Below are 14699 nucleotides of genomic sequence, written 5' to 3' on the forward strand. Positions count from 1 at the left end.
TCTGACGTCTCTAGTCATTTTCGATGGAGTATATCTTCGGACATTTTCGGTTTATATTTTTCCCATAGCTCTGTAGGAGCTGAAAGAGAGCAAGTTGTTAGTATGATTCCAAACAATGCACGAATTTGACTTGGAGTTGACGTTTCGCACGCGTCATTGATGCAGTTATCCCAGTGTTGGTCATTCTCCAATAAATTCAGAGCTTGGCATGCACTACGGTAAGTGTCATGTGTAGTACCGTATACAGTTCTCAAATACTCAAAGGACGTCGGACCGGGTACATTCACCAAAAACAGACACAGAAAGAAGCATTCATATTTATTGGGGCAAACGGTGTAGAGTCTTCCTATCGTGGTATCTTTGAAGATGGTAGGTTGGCCGTCGACTGACTTACCCTGTTTTCGACGTTCAAATACTTTAGTCTTAGAATTCCACGTATAATACAAAGGGTCTTCAGTATACAACAGTTTTTTTGCAAAAGAATCATTTTTGCATAACGAAAAGAAAGCAGTTAACGTTGTATCCGGGGGATTCAGGGCAAATTTACATTCTGTAAATGTACCGCTAAGTGAACAACAGCTGGACTTCGTTCATGTATCGGAAAGGAAAGAATTCGTCAAACAGCTTCATTACTGCTTATGTATCTTCCAGCCTGATATTGTACGATTTCGTCGATATCACTGATTTCGGACTGCAAGCCAAAAACTGCCACGTATTTAAATATGTATTTGATTGCCTTTACGGAGTTACAATATTCAACGCTTATGTGTGCATTAAATGTTTTTGCTAATAAAGGGGAATATGGAACAACCCACTGGTTATCTACTTCGATGGTGGTACCGTTACGCTTCTTTATTATTGCTGTTTTACCGCCATCTTCACTAGATCTTCTTCTATATTGTGGGTAACCATCATTGCCTGTAATTATGTTGGGCACTAGAAGTCTAGGATATTGCTTTGTGCACCTTCCTTTGGCCATGCATGGGGATTTTTCGTTCAGTGCACCGCAAGGTCCATGTATCAAATTTTTTACTACAATACCATATAAGCCCTTATCGACATTTTCATCAGGTATTTCAGCGGAAATCATATCATCAATTTCATTAGAAGTAATTTTATCATGTAGCCAGATTAGTATATGTGCGTGTGGCAATCTTCGTTTTTGCCATTCCACTGAGTACATCCAACATCGCACTGACCCAAACACTTTAAGTTTTACTATGTAGTTTATCAGGGATTTCAACTTTTGCCAGAAGACACGGGCCGTAATGTCATGTCTATGAACCGCCGATTGTCCTTGAAGTAAAAGCTGCTGTATCTCGTCCCAAGATTGATTACATGTAAATGTAATAAATAAATCTGGACGACCATAGAGACGAACATACCCAATAGCATCTTGAGCATTTTCAAGCATATGACGGGGACTGCCAGTATAAGACGAAGGTAAAATCGTTAATCTTCCAACGTTTGTGGTATTACCGTCATTTACAACTGCATCTCGCAAATGAATGTATTGTTCATGTGGAGCTTGGTCTGATTCAGACGGATAAATAGCAAATATTCTGATTCAATTTTTGCATACATATCAACGATGTATTGGTGAAACTATTGACAGAAACTATTTTAAAATATAATTGTCTTCATCTTGCCGAATCATTAGTCATAGGAATAATAATGCATTGCGCTGCATTTCTTATTCATTTCTCTGTTAGTTGCTTGATTTATCAATTTAATATTAAAGTGATAGCCGTCGGCTCCATCTCAAAAAATGATAGGATATTGTAGGGCATCGTAGCATCGATGAGTTTCAGCAATTCTTACCAACTGAGCGTTTCACTAATGAAGAATAATATCTCGAGGTAAAAACTGACCACCGACCATAACGATTTCCATTTCGATAATTTTTTTTGTTTTTTTCCTTTTTTTCTTATTAGTTTTTTTTAGTGTTTTTCTTTTTAGTTTTTTTGTAGTTTTTACCTTTTTTAGTTTTTTTCCTCTTTTGTATTAATGCTAAAGCAAAGGTTCGAACCTGTAACCTCTTGAACCTAGAACCTGGAGCATAACGCCTTACCAACTCAGCTAATTCGGCTTGAATACATTCGTTTTTGAATTGGTATATGATGAAATAATTCAGACGTCATATGCGGACAAACACGACGTCAGTCGACAGACAGACACACAGCTTATTTTTATATATATAGATTAAAACAAGTCAATTTTACCAGCTATTGGTACGTACCTATTTTTGTGTTTTCAGTTTATACCTTACCATTGAAGTTGTCAACCCCTTTAAATTTTTAAACTGGTATATCTCATGAAGGAATTTTTTCTACCAAAAAATGGATGACATGTACTTTGATCAGCTCATCAAGAGCTATCGACTGCCGTAAAAAAAAATTTATATCTGTTTTAGTTCAAAAGTTGACTTTTCTGTCGTAGGCCAAGTTTCTAACGTCACCACTTAGAAAGGAGCAAAGGATTAACTCTAATCTCTTTAGCAATGGGAGCACTTATAAATTTTAAGAGGTACATCTGATACCATTTCTCTACAGCAATCCTAAGTCCGAAAAACCAAATGATAAACTCAGCTGAAATCACGAACAGAAATGGGCAGAAGAAATAGATGGCAGTACATTTGGTCTCCACTTTTTTATTTCTGCAATTTTTTTCTATTTATCACTCAAAGAAGATATATTGGCTGTGGGGTCGGGTAACTGCCACATATATTTAACATTTATAGACCTAAGTCCATCTTCAGTTTGAAACTGGTGCCTGCCTGCTTGCCTGCTAGAACAGAGCTTTCCACTCGAAATCAGAAACATGTTTTGCTGAAACAAAAGCTTGATTACATAGCTTCAGATAGTTTTCTCTGACATCAGTTATAAAACTCCACTTCACTTCACACGCAATAGGCTCTGGCTCAAGGAAAAGCAAAAACCATCTTTTTTTGCCCCAGGCAAGAGTTTTACGAAGCTTTCCAAAATACAAAGTCATATTCATCAATTCGACCAAAGGTTCATACTTTCGATAAAAGCCGCAGAGGTTAGACCCTTACCACATTCTAGGAATAAGCTGAAATCTAAAAATGTAATGTCTGACCGTATGTCAGACATTACACTGTCTTATATAAAAAAACGAAAAATAACAAAAAAAAAGAAAAAAGAAAACTAAGAAAAAAATATAAAAAAATAAAAAAGGTAAAAAACTAAAAAAAAAAGAAAAAAGAAAATACTAAAAAAAAGTTTAAAACTACAAAAAGAAAAAAAAAAGAAAAAAAGAAAAAAAAAAGAAAAACTAAAAAAGGAAAAAACTAAAAAATAAAAAAAATAAAAAAGAAAAAACTAAAAAAGAAAAAGGGAAAAAACTAAAAACAATAAAAAAAAAACTAAAAAATACAAAAAAATAAGAAAAAAGAAAAAACTAAAAAAGAAAAAACTAAAAAAAGAAAAACTAATAGAGGAGAAAAATCTAGAAAATAAAGAAGAAGAAAAAGAAAACTAAAAAAAGAAGAAAATTAAAAAACTAAAAAACTAAAAAAGACTAAAATGGAAAGAAGATGAAAAACTAAAAAAAACTAAAAACAAAAAAAACTAAAAAAAGGAGAAAAAACTAAAAAAGAAAAATTAAAAGAAACGAAAAACTAAAAAAAAACATAAAAAAAAACTTAAATCAGAAAAAAACAAAATAGAAAAAAACTAGACAAACTAAAAAAAATATAAAAAATTAAATTTAAAAAAAAAACTAAAAAAATAAGAACTAAAAAAGAAAAAGAAAAAAAAAGAAAAACTAAAAAATAAAAAAAAATAAAAAACTAAAAAAAAAAAAATTAAAAACTAAAAAAAAAAGAAAAAAGACAAAACTAAAGAAAATGTATAGATAAGCTGAAGATAGAAGAATGTTCCGTGTTTTCATCCGTCAAGATGTCTACGATTGAAAAGGATAAATTTTTACTGGCTGCAAAGTCAATTTAGTCCCTTTTTTCTATACTATTTTGCTGTTGTTTTTCAACGCTGAGGATAGCCTTCGATCATGTGATTACTGATGTGAAAGTGTTGCTTTCGCAACACTTTAGCCGGCGAAGTCGGACAAAGGTTGCCGCAACACTTCACGTTGCCAGGGCAACATAGGTCTAGTATGTCCTTCCTTTAATAAATTATTGCTTCAACCGCATCTTAATTCCTCCGCATAAATTATGTATCTTCTCAAGCATTCTGATATATTTAACCCATTAACGATGTCACTAATTTTTGTATTATCTATGTTTTTCCAAATGGCATCCCGGTAAAATGATTTAAGTGAGCCGTCAGACTTTTCAGAGGCAAGTTTACACATTGTCGGATGCCATGGTTTTAATTTTTGAAAAACATGTATTGAAGCTGCGATTTGCTTGAATAGTTTCATAAATTTATCTTTGACATCTCTATTCAATTCTGAATTATATGGATTGGAAATCAGAAGTTTTATTGCCCTTTTTAAGAGTCAAAGTGATCGGACAACTAGCTCCCCACTTACGTCTTATTTTGCCCAAGTGTATACGATAAAAATTTTGAGATAGCCATTTGTTCGGAAAATAGTTTAAAGATCACATAACAAGGTCTTCGGGCTTGACACAACCCCGAACAAGGTTTTAACATAACAAGGCTTTTTATGGAAGCGGTCGTGTGAAGTTTAGAGAAGGCTCATTTGACTGAAAATGCGAAGTTCTAGTTCCCTTTTAAGAGTCAAAAGTGATGGAGGGTAACTGGCCCTCCCCTGACACCCTCTTTTCCCCAAAGGCATCTGGTCGAAATTTGAGAGAGCCGTGTTGTTCACAATGATCCAACGATTATATAACAATGCCTTCAGAGTGGACACTTACTCCCCCTCCCGCCGAGCTTAAGGACAAGGGTTGTAATTTCTGCCTGGGGCATATAAGGTTTTTTATGAAAGCGTTGGTTGTATAATCTTCGGATGTGATAGGGCTCATTTGATTGGAAGTTGGAAGTTGTATTGGCCTTTCTAAGATTCAAAAGCGAATGGAGGGCAACCAGCCCCTTCGAAGCCTATCATTTCCCAAAGACATTTGACCATAAATTTGAGAGAACTATTTTGTTCTGTAGTGTTGAAAGGTTCGGTAATGTCAACCTCCCCCCAGTCTTCAGGGTAAGGGTTGTAAGTTAGACGATTTTTGCGCATTGTTTAGGTATAGTACATGTTATTGAGAAAGGTACACATGTTTGAACTTTACTCTCCAAAAAAAAGAAGGGTATTCAAGTGAGCTTTTCAGAGAATATTGAGGAGTGTGTTGAACTAAATCAAAACACGTTATGTATATATGGATTTTCAGAAGGGAGTCAGGAATGACTTAGTATATTAATTTGGAACTTTCAGGAAATGATAAGGGACAGGATCCAAAAATCAAAGATACATGCTACCAATAACACTAAAACTGCCACCACCACTACTACCTCACTACTTCATTTACAATATTCAGGGGAAATTTGAACTAAATCAGAAGACGCTATGTGGAATTACATTTCCAAAAAAGCGCATCCCATGAATTGATTTGGGTATTAAGTTCAGAAGGAACTTTCAGAGAATGCTTAAAGGGGAAGATTATCTGACCAAAAGGCAATATGTGTATCTGCTATTACTATTAATACTACTGCTAGTATTACCAACACTACTAAAAAAAATTCAGCGTCTGTTGAAGGGGATGCTGAAGAAACCAAAGGTGTTATGTGCGTAGTGCTACTAATGCTACTACAACTATTGCTGCTACACAAACGAAGAGTATCAAGGTGAAGCTTTCAAGGAATGTTTAGGCGGATGTTGAACTAAATCGAAACGAACTATGAGCGTGTAGATTTTCAAAAAGGTAACAAAGCAAAATCTCAAGAACGGCTTACATTATTAATTTAGACCTTTAAGGGTAAGTTATGGTGGATTTTGAACTAGCCAGAATGCACTATGTCTAAACTTTTAATACTACCATTACAGTTACTGTAACTAATAGCACTAATGGTATTAAGGTGAAACTTCTATAGAACGTTCATTGGGAGTTTTAATTAAACAAAAAAAAAAAAAAATTATATGCATACAGGTTTTCAAAAGGGCATATAAGCAACATCATAGGCACCGCCGCTCTATAATAGCTATAAATATCGTTAAAACTTTTAAAGGAGCTAATTCGATTGGACATTAAATTTCTAGAGCCCTTTTTAAGAGTCAAAAGAGATTAGTGGGCAAGCTCCTCCCAATTCAATACGTTTTCAAAACAAATCCAGTCAAAATATTGAGATTTCCATTTTGTTCAGCATAGTAACGGTCCAGTAACTAACGTTTCTAGGGATATTGGGTATGTTAGCCCCTCATGATTATGCAATCGGTCCATTATGCTTTAAAGCTAATGTTGTTTAAAGCTAAATCGAAAGGCCCTGTGTGTATGGTTGCCAATACGACAACCCGGCAATATATTGCGAACGAATCGGGGTGTTAAGTTGAAACTTTCGGGGCTGCTACTCTTACTACTTCTGCTCATACAATTTTAAGAAATTGAAAGAGTGCAAGTGTATCCAGGTTGAGCATAAATACAATTTCTTGGGAATCATACTAAGTTTTCAGGTCAACTTGAGGAAGTATTAAATTAAACAATACTAGCTGTGTCCAGATTAAAAATCGTTGAAAAATTTTCCTCAACATGCAAATAGTAAGCCAAATTATGGATTCTTATAAAAAAAATCGAAAAGATTAGAATATTATTTTTTCAACGGAAGAGACTATGTGAATAAAAAAACGAACGGAAATTAATTAAAAAAATTCTACAAAACAATTTTTCCAAAGAAAAGGAATGAGCTCCATTAAACCAAAAATGAGCAGAAATATTCAAATAATCTTCCAAGCGCAAAACTACCGCAAACTATCAAGAAATAAATAAACCCAAATCGAGCAGAAATTACAATAAATAACCGAGTCAAAGTCGAAACGAGTAAAAGCTAACATCATTAGGGTTGATAACCCCCATGCCTTCTCAAGAACAGAAAATAATTTGCACTATACTGAAAATAAAATACATTATAATTCTTTTCACTTTTTTGACTTTAATAAATAAAAAATGATTAAAAATTTAAGGAATAAAAATCAGTATCAAACAGTTCGTGGTAACGAGCTGTAATAAGGAGCGAGCCGGCTCAATAGTAACCGAAACTCTAAAAGATGGAATTTTGATACCAATAGTTACATCAAAAGAAACACATTGTAATGCTGATTTTAAATATATAAGTTTCATCAAGATCAGTTATACCCATCAAAAGTTAAGAGCCTGAGAAAATTTGCCTCATTTCAGAAAATAGGGGGAAACACCCCCTAAAAGCCATAGAATCTTGTCGAAAATCACACCATCAGATTCAGCGTATCAGAGAAACCTATTGTAGAAGTTTCAGGCTTCTATCTACAGAAATGTGGAATTTCGCATTTTTTGCTAGAAGACAGATCAGGGATGCGTGTTTGTTTGTTTTTTTGTTTTGTTTTTTTTCCCATGAATGATCGTATCGACTGAGTGGTCTTAGAATGTCGCGATAGAGCTCATTTTAAGGAAATTAAAAGTTCTAGTGGCCTTTTTGAGTGACCGAAAAAATTGGAGGGCACCTAGGCCCCCTCCCACGTTCATTTTTTCCCAAAAGTCACCGGATCAAAATTTTGAGATAGCCATTTTATTCACCATAGTCGAAAAAACTTAATAACTATGTCCTTAGGGACGACTTACTCCCCCGCAGTCCCCGTGGGAGGGGCTGCAAGTTACAAACTTTGACCTGTGTTTACTTATAGTAATGGCTACTGGGAAGCGTACAGACGTTTTCAGGGGGATTTTTCTGTTTAGGGGGGAGATTTGAGGGGGGTTACGTGAGAGGATATTTACATGGAGAAACTTGTCATGGGGGAAGAGAATTTCAATGAAGGGGGCGCAGGGTTTTCTAGCATTATTTGAAAAAACAATGAAACAATAAATATGAAAAGTTTTTTCTACTGAAAGTAAGGAGTAGCATTAAAACTTAAAACGAACAAAAATTATTAAGCATATGAGGGGTTTACCTTCTCGTTATACCTCACTCTTTACGCTAAAGTATTTTTCAGTAATTTCAACTATTTATTCTATGACCTTTGTGATTCAGAGGTCATTCTTGAGGAATTGGGACAAAATTCAAGCTTTAGGGTAAAGAGCGAGGTATCTACGAGGGTTGAACCCCCTCATACACGCAATAAAAACATAGAATATAAAAGTTCGTTACGTAAATTAATTCTTAAGTTACGTATATTTTTTACCAATGAAAACGTTTGTGAAATATTAGAAGTTCTAGTTGCTTTTTTAAGTTATCAAAAAATTGGAGGGCAACTAGGCCTCTTCCCTCGCTCCTTTTTTCTTAAAATCTTGCGATTAATTGCAATTAATTAATATGAAAATTTCGTTTTAATTATTTATGTTCGGAGAGCCAAGATCAAAACATGCATTAATTCCAAAACTTCCAGAAATTAAATATAAAAAAACAAGTTTTTTAAATGAAAGTAAGGAGCAACATTAAAACTTAAAAAGAACAGAAATTACTAAGTATATGAAAGGGGCTTTTCCTCCTCAACGCCCCGCTCTTTGCGCTACAGTTTCTTACTGTTTTAAAAATAGAGTTAAGAGAAAGAGTCAAACTTTAGCGTAAAGAGCGGGGCATTGAGGAGGAAAAGCCCCTTTCATATACTTAGTAATTTCTGTTCGTTTTAAGTTTTAATGTTGCTCCTTACTTTCATTTGAAAAACTTGTTTTTTTATATTTAATTTGTATATTAAACTGACAATCCGCGGTAATTTTTTTTTCCAGAAAAGTACAAATTATGTCTGGTCTTCTTTTTTTAATTATTTTTATTAGTTTTGCATAAGCTAATTTCAAATAGAAAATCGCAGAGCCAAAAGAAGAAAAAGAATACAAAAGAAAAAATAATAATTAAAGTTGAAAAAATAACGTTTGAAAATGAAAATAGGGGGAGGGGGTGTTGGCACAAACTGGAGATATGCGATGGGACATCAAAAAAATAATCAAAAAAATAATATGTCTGGACTTAGCAAAGTTTTTATTTTGTTTTTGTGTCCCATTTTTTTAAATCATTTTTCTTTTACATTTATATTTTTTTACAGTATTTTTGCCTTTTGTGCACAAATTGAGTTCCCTTGCAAATTTCACCTTTTATAACTTTTTCAGACATTTGTCGATGTGCTATTTGATGGTAGAAGCAATGAGTTTCAACGACTTTTTCAACGTATGTAAAATATTTGTATTGGCGTTTAATTAATATTTTCTTATTATTTGTAGTCCTTTTTCCAATTTTGTATGTATCTAGCAGTAAACATTTCGGCCATAAAAATGAACTTCGTATTCTATGATTCATATTTACATAGGTACTAATGCTATTATTATTAACAATTTTTTTTATTTTTTTTTTATATTGAAGACAAATACTGTGTCTGGGATGTTAGAGTATATATGCTCAGTAATACTTGTGAGTACCAAGACATTCTTAGCTAGTGAAACTTACGATATAAGTTACACAATGTCTGTTTATGTAAGACTAGATTGAACAAAATAAATGACAAACAAACGACAGACCTACCATATTTCCCTATTGTCTCTAAGTTGTGTTTGATTGAGACTTACCATAATCCAAGTAAACTGTTCGTCCTCATAATCCCGGGCTGAATGATAGATCAGCACTCAGTAGAGTCAAATTAATGCTAGAGAAACGCCCAAAGACACAAGCTATGAGTATTGTCGGAGTTTTGGCAATGTCGTGAACCAAATATAGCTGTCTTGAAAGCTATCCTAAGAAGACACTTGATCATAAATGGTGGTGACTTTAATGTTTACATCAGAAGGAAGTTATCCCCAGGCGACCGGGCTGTTACGAAAGCTATCCCAATAAGAGACCTTATTGTATCAGCGGTGACTTAAATGCTCGCATAGAAAGTAAGTTATCCCCGAATGACTAAGCCCCACATGCACTCCGAGCTAGGTATTCAAGAGTCAACGCTCTAGTGCAGTTCCCCACAGATTATAATTTAACGGTAACCAATGGTTAGTTTCAACATATACCGTGTCGTAACTTCTCGTAGTATTCCAGATATGGAGGATATAAATCCTAAATTGACTACTTGCTGCGGTTTTCAAGACAGAAATTGTCAGTGATAGACTGAAGAGTGCAACGGGAAGCTGATATATGGGTTTAAAAAATGGATCGGACCATCAAATGGGTAATACGAAAGTAAATGTAAGACAGACAGTTAAAACTCGAACAAGCACTCCTGATTGTTTCAACGTGGATAAACTTGAAGATGCCACTAATCTAAACCACCCACTATTCTAAACCACCCTTCCCGCAACCATTTTCAACTTTTATATCGGTTCTCGCCTCTCTTGTGTAAGTTTCCGGATCTTGAAGGGAAGAGAATTGGGACCTCTTAGATCTCCCAAATCCTGTTAACGACGTCACTGCTTCCTTCATAGGCCGGAGACACACCTGACGTTTTTTACCGAGTGTTTCTTAGAGACATATATGATAGGATCGAGACGGTAACATTTTGCAATAAAAAAAAACGCTCGGTAAAACAAACATCGACAGCAACAATGCAGCTGTCCATTGTCACTGCAATAAAACAACGGCAAAGTAAGCGATAGTTTATTTTAACGATTACGGGGAGATGGTGACTTATGGAACGAAATAGAAGCGGACACACTCGGCTTTTTTTTTTACCGCTAACGACTGCTGATGAGAGTGTGTTTGTAAAGGGTGCATCATAAAAGAAAAAGAAATGTAAGTCATAAATTAATTTCTTTCCTCGGAAGGGAAAAAGATGGTAGATAATTTGATTAGGAAGTTCTCAGAAATGCAAAAAAATTTAAAGTGTCAGAAATTTGTTTCTAAAGTAGCCCGTGCCTTTGACCCTCTACAAATCAAAGCCTAATTATGCTAAATAAAAAATGTATATTAATCCAATTTATGTGCCCTAAACTAAACACTATTTTAACAAAATTTGAATTCATTTACGTTAAGAAATTTTCTATCTATTGCTGTTCTAAATAGCTAATAATTTAACTGCTTCCCCCCAGTGCATGAGGGAGGGGGCGAATTTTTTCAATTATTTTCAAAAATATTAAAATTCTTTGTCCTTCAATCGACGGTGGAAGAGCGTTAATGCCAGAAGTTGTTCTCTAATCATGTTATACACAATACTATGAATGAAATTAACTGTTGTTGCACGGTTTCAAATCTCTTTATGATCTATAAAGATACTTCAAGTGAAACTCTCGTGTTAGCAGGGTACAATGTTCGTAAAGTGTTCGATTATCTCATTCACATCACTATGCTACTCCGTGCAGTGAAACGTAGAGTAAACCCCTCATATATCCAACGCCTTTGAGACATGAATTCTCGTCTTAAAGTTTGCCTAATGCTTCGATCATTATCTGTAGCTGACAGCTCTCTTGTCTACGCTCCAAAACCCTGATATATTTGTCATTGTTGAAAAAAGTACATTTCAAGGTGCTGTTTCTTCCCCTATACTTTTTAAAAACGGAGTCCTTGAGGTAGATTCAGCTGTTCCCACATCTTTCGTCTTTGCCGGTCTTGATTTATCGTTCGAGATCGTTATCGTTAAAGATGCTTCAAGTGAAACTCTTGTGTTAGCAGGGTACGATGTTCGTAAAGTGTTAAATTATCTCATTCACACCACTATGCTACTCCGTGCAGTGAAACGTAGAGTAAACCCCTCATATATCGAAGGCCTTCGAGACATGTATTCTCGTCTTAAAGTTTGCCTAATCCTTCGATCATTATCTGTAGCTGACAGCTCTCTTGTCTACGCTCCAAAACCCTGATATATTTGTCATTGTTGAAAAAAGTACCCGTCAAGGTGCTGTTTCTTCCCCTATACTTTTTAAAAACGGAGTCCTTGAGGTAGATTCAGCTGTTCCCACATCTTTCGTCTTTGCCGGTCTTGATTTATCGTTCGTATGTTATGCAGTCAACATTCTGAATTTTTGCTTTATTATCCAGTGTATAAGCGACATTTTTGCAATGCTACAATCTGAGTATTCTAATCTAGGTCTTCAGTTCAATACTGAAAAATCATAAGTTGCAAGCTTTAACTGGAAGCAAGTGGCACATGGGGATATACCTGTCGGAAATATTAGGATTAAGCCAGTAGATCATGTCACCTACCTTGGTCTTACCATTGGTTCTTTGAAAATGCACACTCAACAAATATTAATTGTTCACATTGAACGTAGAATTACTCTACCAAATTGTCTGTACATGTTTTTGAAAATGCTCACAAATTCTGACAAGTCAAAAATTCGTTCAATTTTATTCCGGTTCGCAAAATATCTTTTACGTTTTCCCCCTTGGACCAGCAACTCTTATCTAGCTAGAAAATTCAGCATTGCTGACCCCATTATAGCTGTGGATAAGGAAATTCGTTTTTATGATTCCCGTTCGACAAAGTTGATCCCTACTTGGTTGTCGGTACTGGCCCAGCAGTTAAGATGTATTTGTTGTGTTTTTTTTTTAATGTTTGTGTTCACACTTAGTGTGTATTTCTTCTTCTTTTATTTTTTTCTCTCGTTTCTTGCTCCGTCATTTCCTTTCTTTGCATGACAGGTTTTCCAAATAATAATAATTATCAATAATAATAATATTGATAATAGATGGGTAATGCATACTTTGGGCTATATGTTTGCACATACGGGGGAGGGGGTAATGTATTTGGACAGTTTGAAGTCAGAAAACAATTCTTAGCTCATAATATAAGATAAGATAATATTTATTTTCAAAAGACTATCACAAGCTCTATAGAGCCGAATTCGCTTTATATGTTAGCAAAAGCTAAGAAAAAAAAAAACAAATTCAAAACAGTACATTAAGTCAAACACTTAAAATTAAAAGGAATTAAAAAAGCAAAATCATCAAAGATAAAGGGCAAATCAGTAAACTTAACAATTAAATTACAAAAACATTGTAGTAAATCAAAAAAGAATAAAAACGGCAATAGAGGAAAAGGGGAATTTGGCAAGTACACAATCACGAATTATTATTAAGGTGTTCCAGAATAAAGGGTATAAAACTTTTACGAAACCTTTCTGTAACAGCATGGATAGGAGAGTAAGTAGGGATTGCTAAGGAGGCTGACCGGGGGAGTCGGAGTCTAATGGGATTGTGAAAATCAGGGAGTAAGTCCTCAGTACGGGGATTGGAAATGACTGATTTAGCGAAAAGCAGGCAAATTTTTTTTTCTCCTTTCTTTTAAGGTGGTAATGCGTGCAGCTTTAATGAAGAAGGAGTATGGAATTTTGCCTTCTTTGTAAATGATCCTGAGCGAACACTTTTGGACCGACTCGATTTTGTCACTAAGTTCATTTGAAAGTTGCGAATGCCAGACCGGACATGCATACTCCAATAACGGCCTGATAAAGGATAAGTAAACACGGAGGGAATGTATCTTAGGACAATTAAATTTGTTTAACAGCTTAAAAATGGATAGTGAAACATTTGCTTGTTTAACAATATAGGAAACATGTGTGTCCCACTTAAGATCATTAGAAATTGTGACACCAAGAAGCTTAACATGTTTCACTAGCATTTCGCTTGGGATCGGGTCGCAAACAGCAGGAGTAGATTTCAAGAAGTTGATCGTCATTATCTGTGATTTAGTTGGATTTACTGTCATATTTAGATTCTTAGATTCATCTAAAAATTGAGTTAGGATTTCAACGGGGTCACTTTTAATATTCCTATGACATACTTCAAGGATCGGCAAGTCATCCACATATTTCCATCTTTGGGGGAATTCCTTGCCAATTTCGTTAATCATGACAAGAAATAATAGTGGTCCCAATAAGGTTTTGAGGTATTCCACAGTACCTAGGGAGGGGGTTAGAGAAGGTATTTTTGTATTTTACAACTTGTGATCTGTTTGAAAGGAACGATATAACAATATTTACTAAAAGTGGGTCATTTCAAAGTTATCATGTACTAAACGAATTAGGATAGTGTGGTCAACTAAGTCAAACGCTTTTTGGAAATCGACTAAAACCAGGTTTAGCCAAACATTTGGTTTCTCTAGTTCACTTAGGATGGTGTGAATCAAGTGTAAAAGGTAATGGGTGGTGGAGGTTTTTCTTAAATTACCAAACTGTCGGATGTCAATGCGTGGTATAATTTCAATTTTAAGCCAGTCACAAAAGAACCCTTCGTAAAGCTTAGAAAAAACTGGAGTGAGTGTAATAGGACGCATGTTGGTTATAGTCAGACTGGAAGATTTCTTCGGGATAGGTGTTATAAAACCTAGTTTCCAGCAACTTGGGAATTTACCAGATTTTGTAATTTGGTTAAAAATGTCAGATGAAGGTCCAGCAATTGTGTCTGAAAAGGCTTTAATCAAGTCAATTGGGATGTCTAATGGGCAAGCACTTGTTTTTTTTTAGCTTTCGGATTTTATTTATAAAATCAGAGGGAGAAATTTGGGGGAAAGAGGTGGAGGGAGAAATAGTTTGACATGAGCCAGTGAAAGGGGGGAGACTTTTTACTATGGACGCAAGATGCAGGTTCAAATCGTTGGCTATCTTGTAAGGGGGCTCAGGGAGATGAAAATTAACTTCAACAGGGTTTTTTCCGCAAATCTCTTTA

The 14699-nt window shown here is 34.9% G+C and overlaps 1 long non-coding RNA gene across 1 annotated transcript in view; it reads left to right on the forward strand.

Moving 5' to 3' along the window:
- Positions 1-9386, forward strand: part of LOC136035115 (uncharacterized) — a 39019-nt gene extending 29633 nt beyond the window's left edge. Inside the window, exon 3 of the long non-coding RNA XR_010619338.1 lies at positions 9224-9386. This is a non-coding gene — a long non-coding RNA (uncharacterized LOC136035115). The remainder of the gene's footprint in view (positions 1-9223) is intronic.
- Positions 9387-14699: the final 5313 nt, after the last annotated feature.

Source organism: Artemia franciscana, chromosome 13 (genome assembly GCF_032884065.1).
Source record: "Artemia franciscana chromosome 13, ASM3288406v1, whole genome shotgun sequence".
In the NCBI taxonomy this organism is placed as follows: Eukaryota; Metazoa; Arthropoda; class Branchiopoda; order Anostraca; family Artemiidae; genus Artemia; species Artemia franciscana.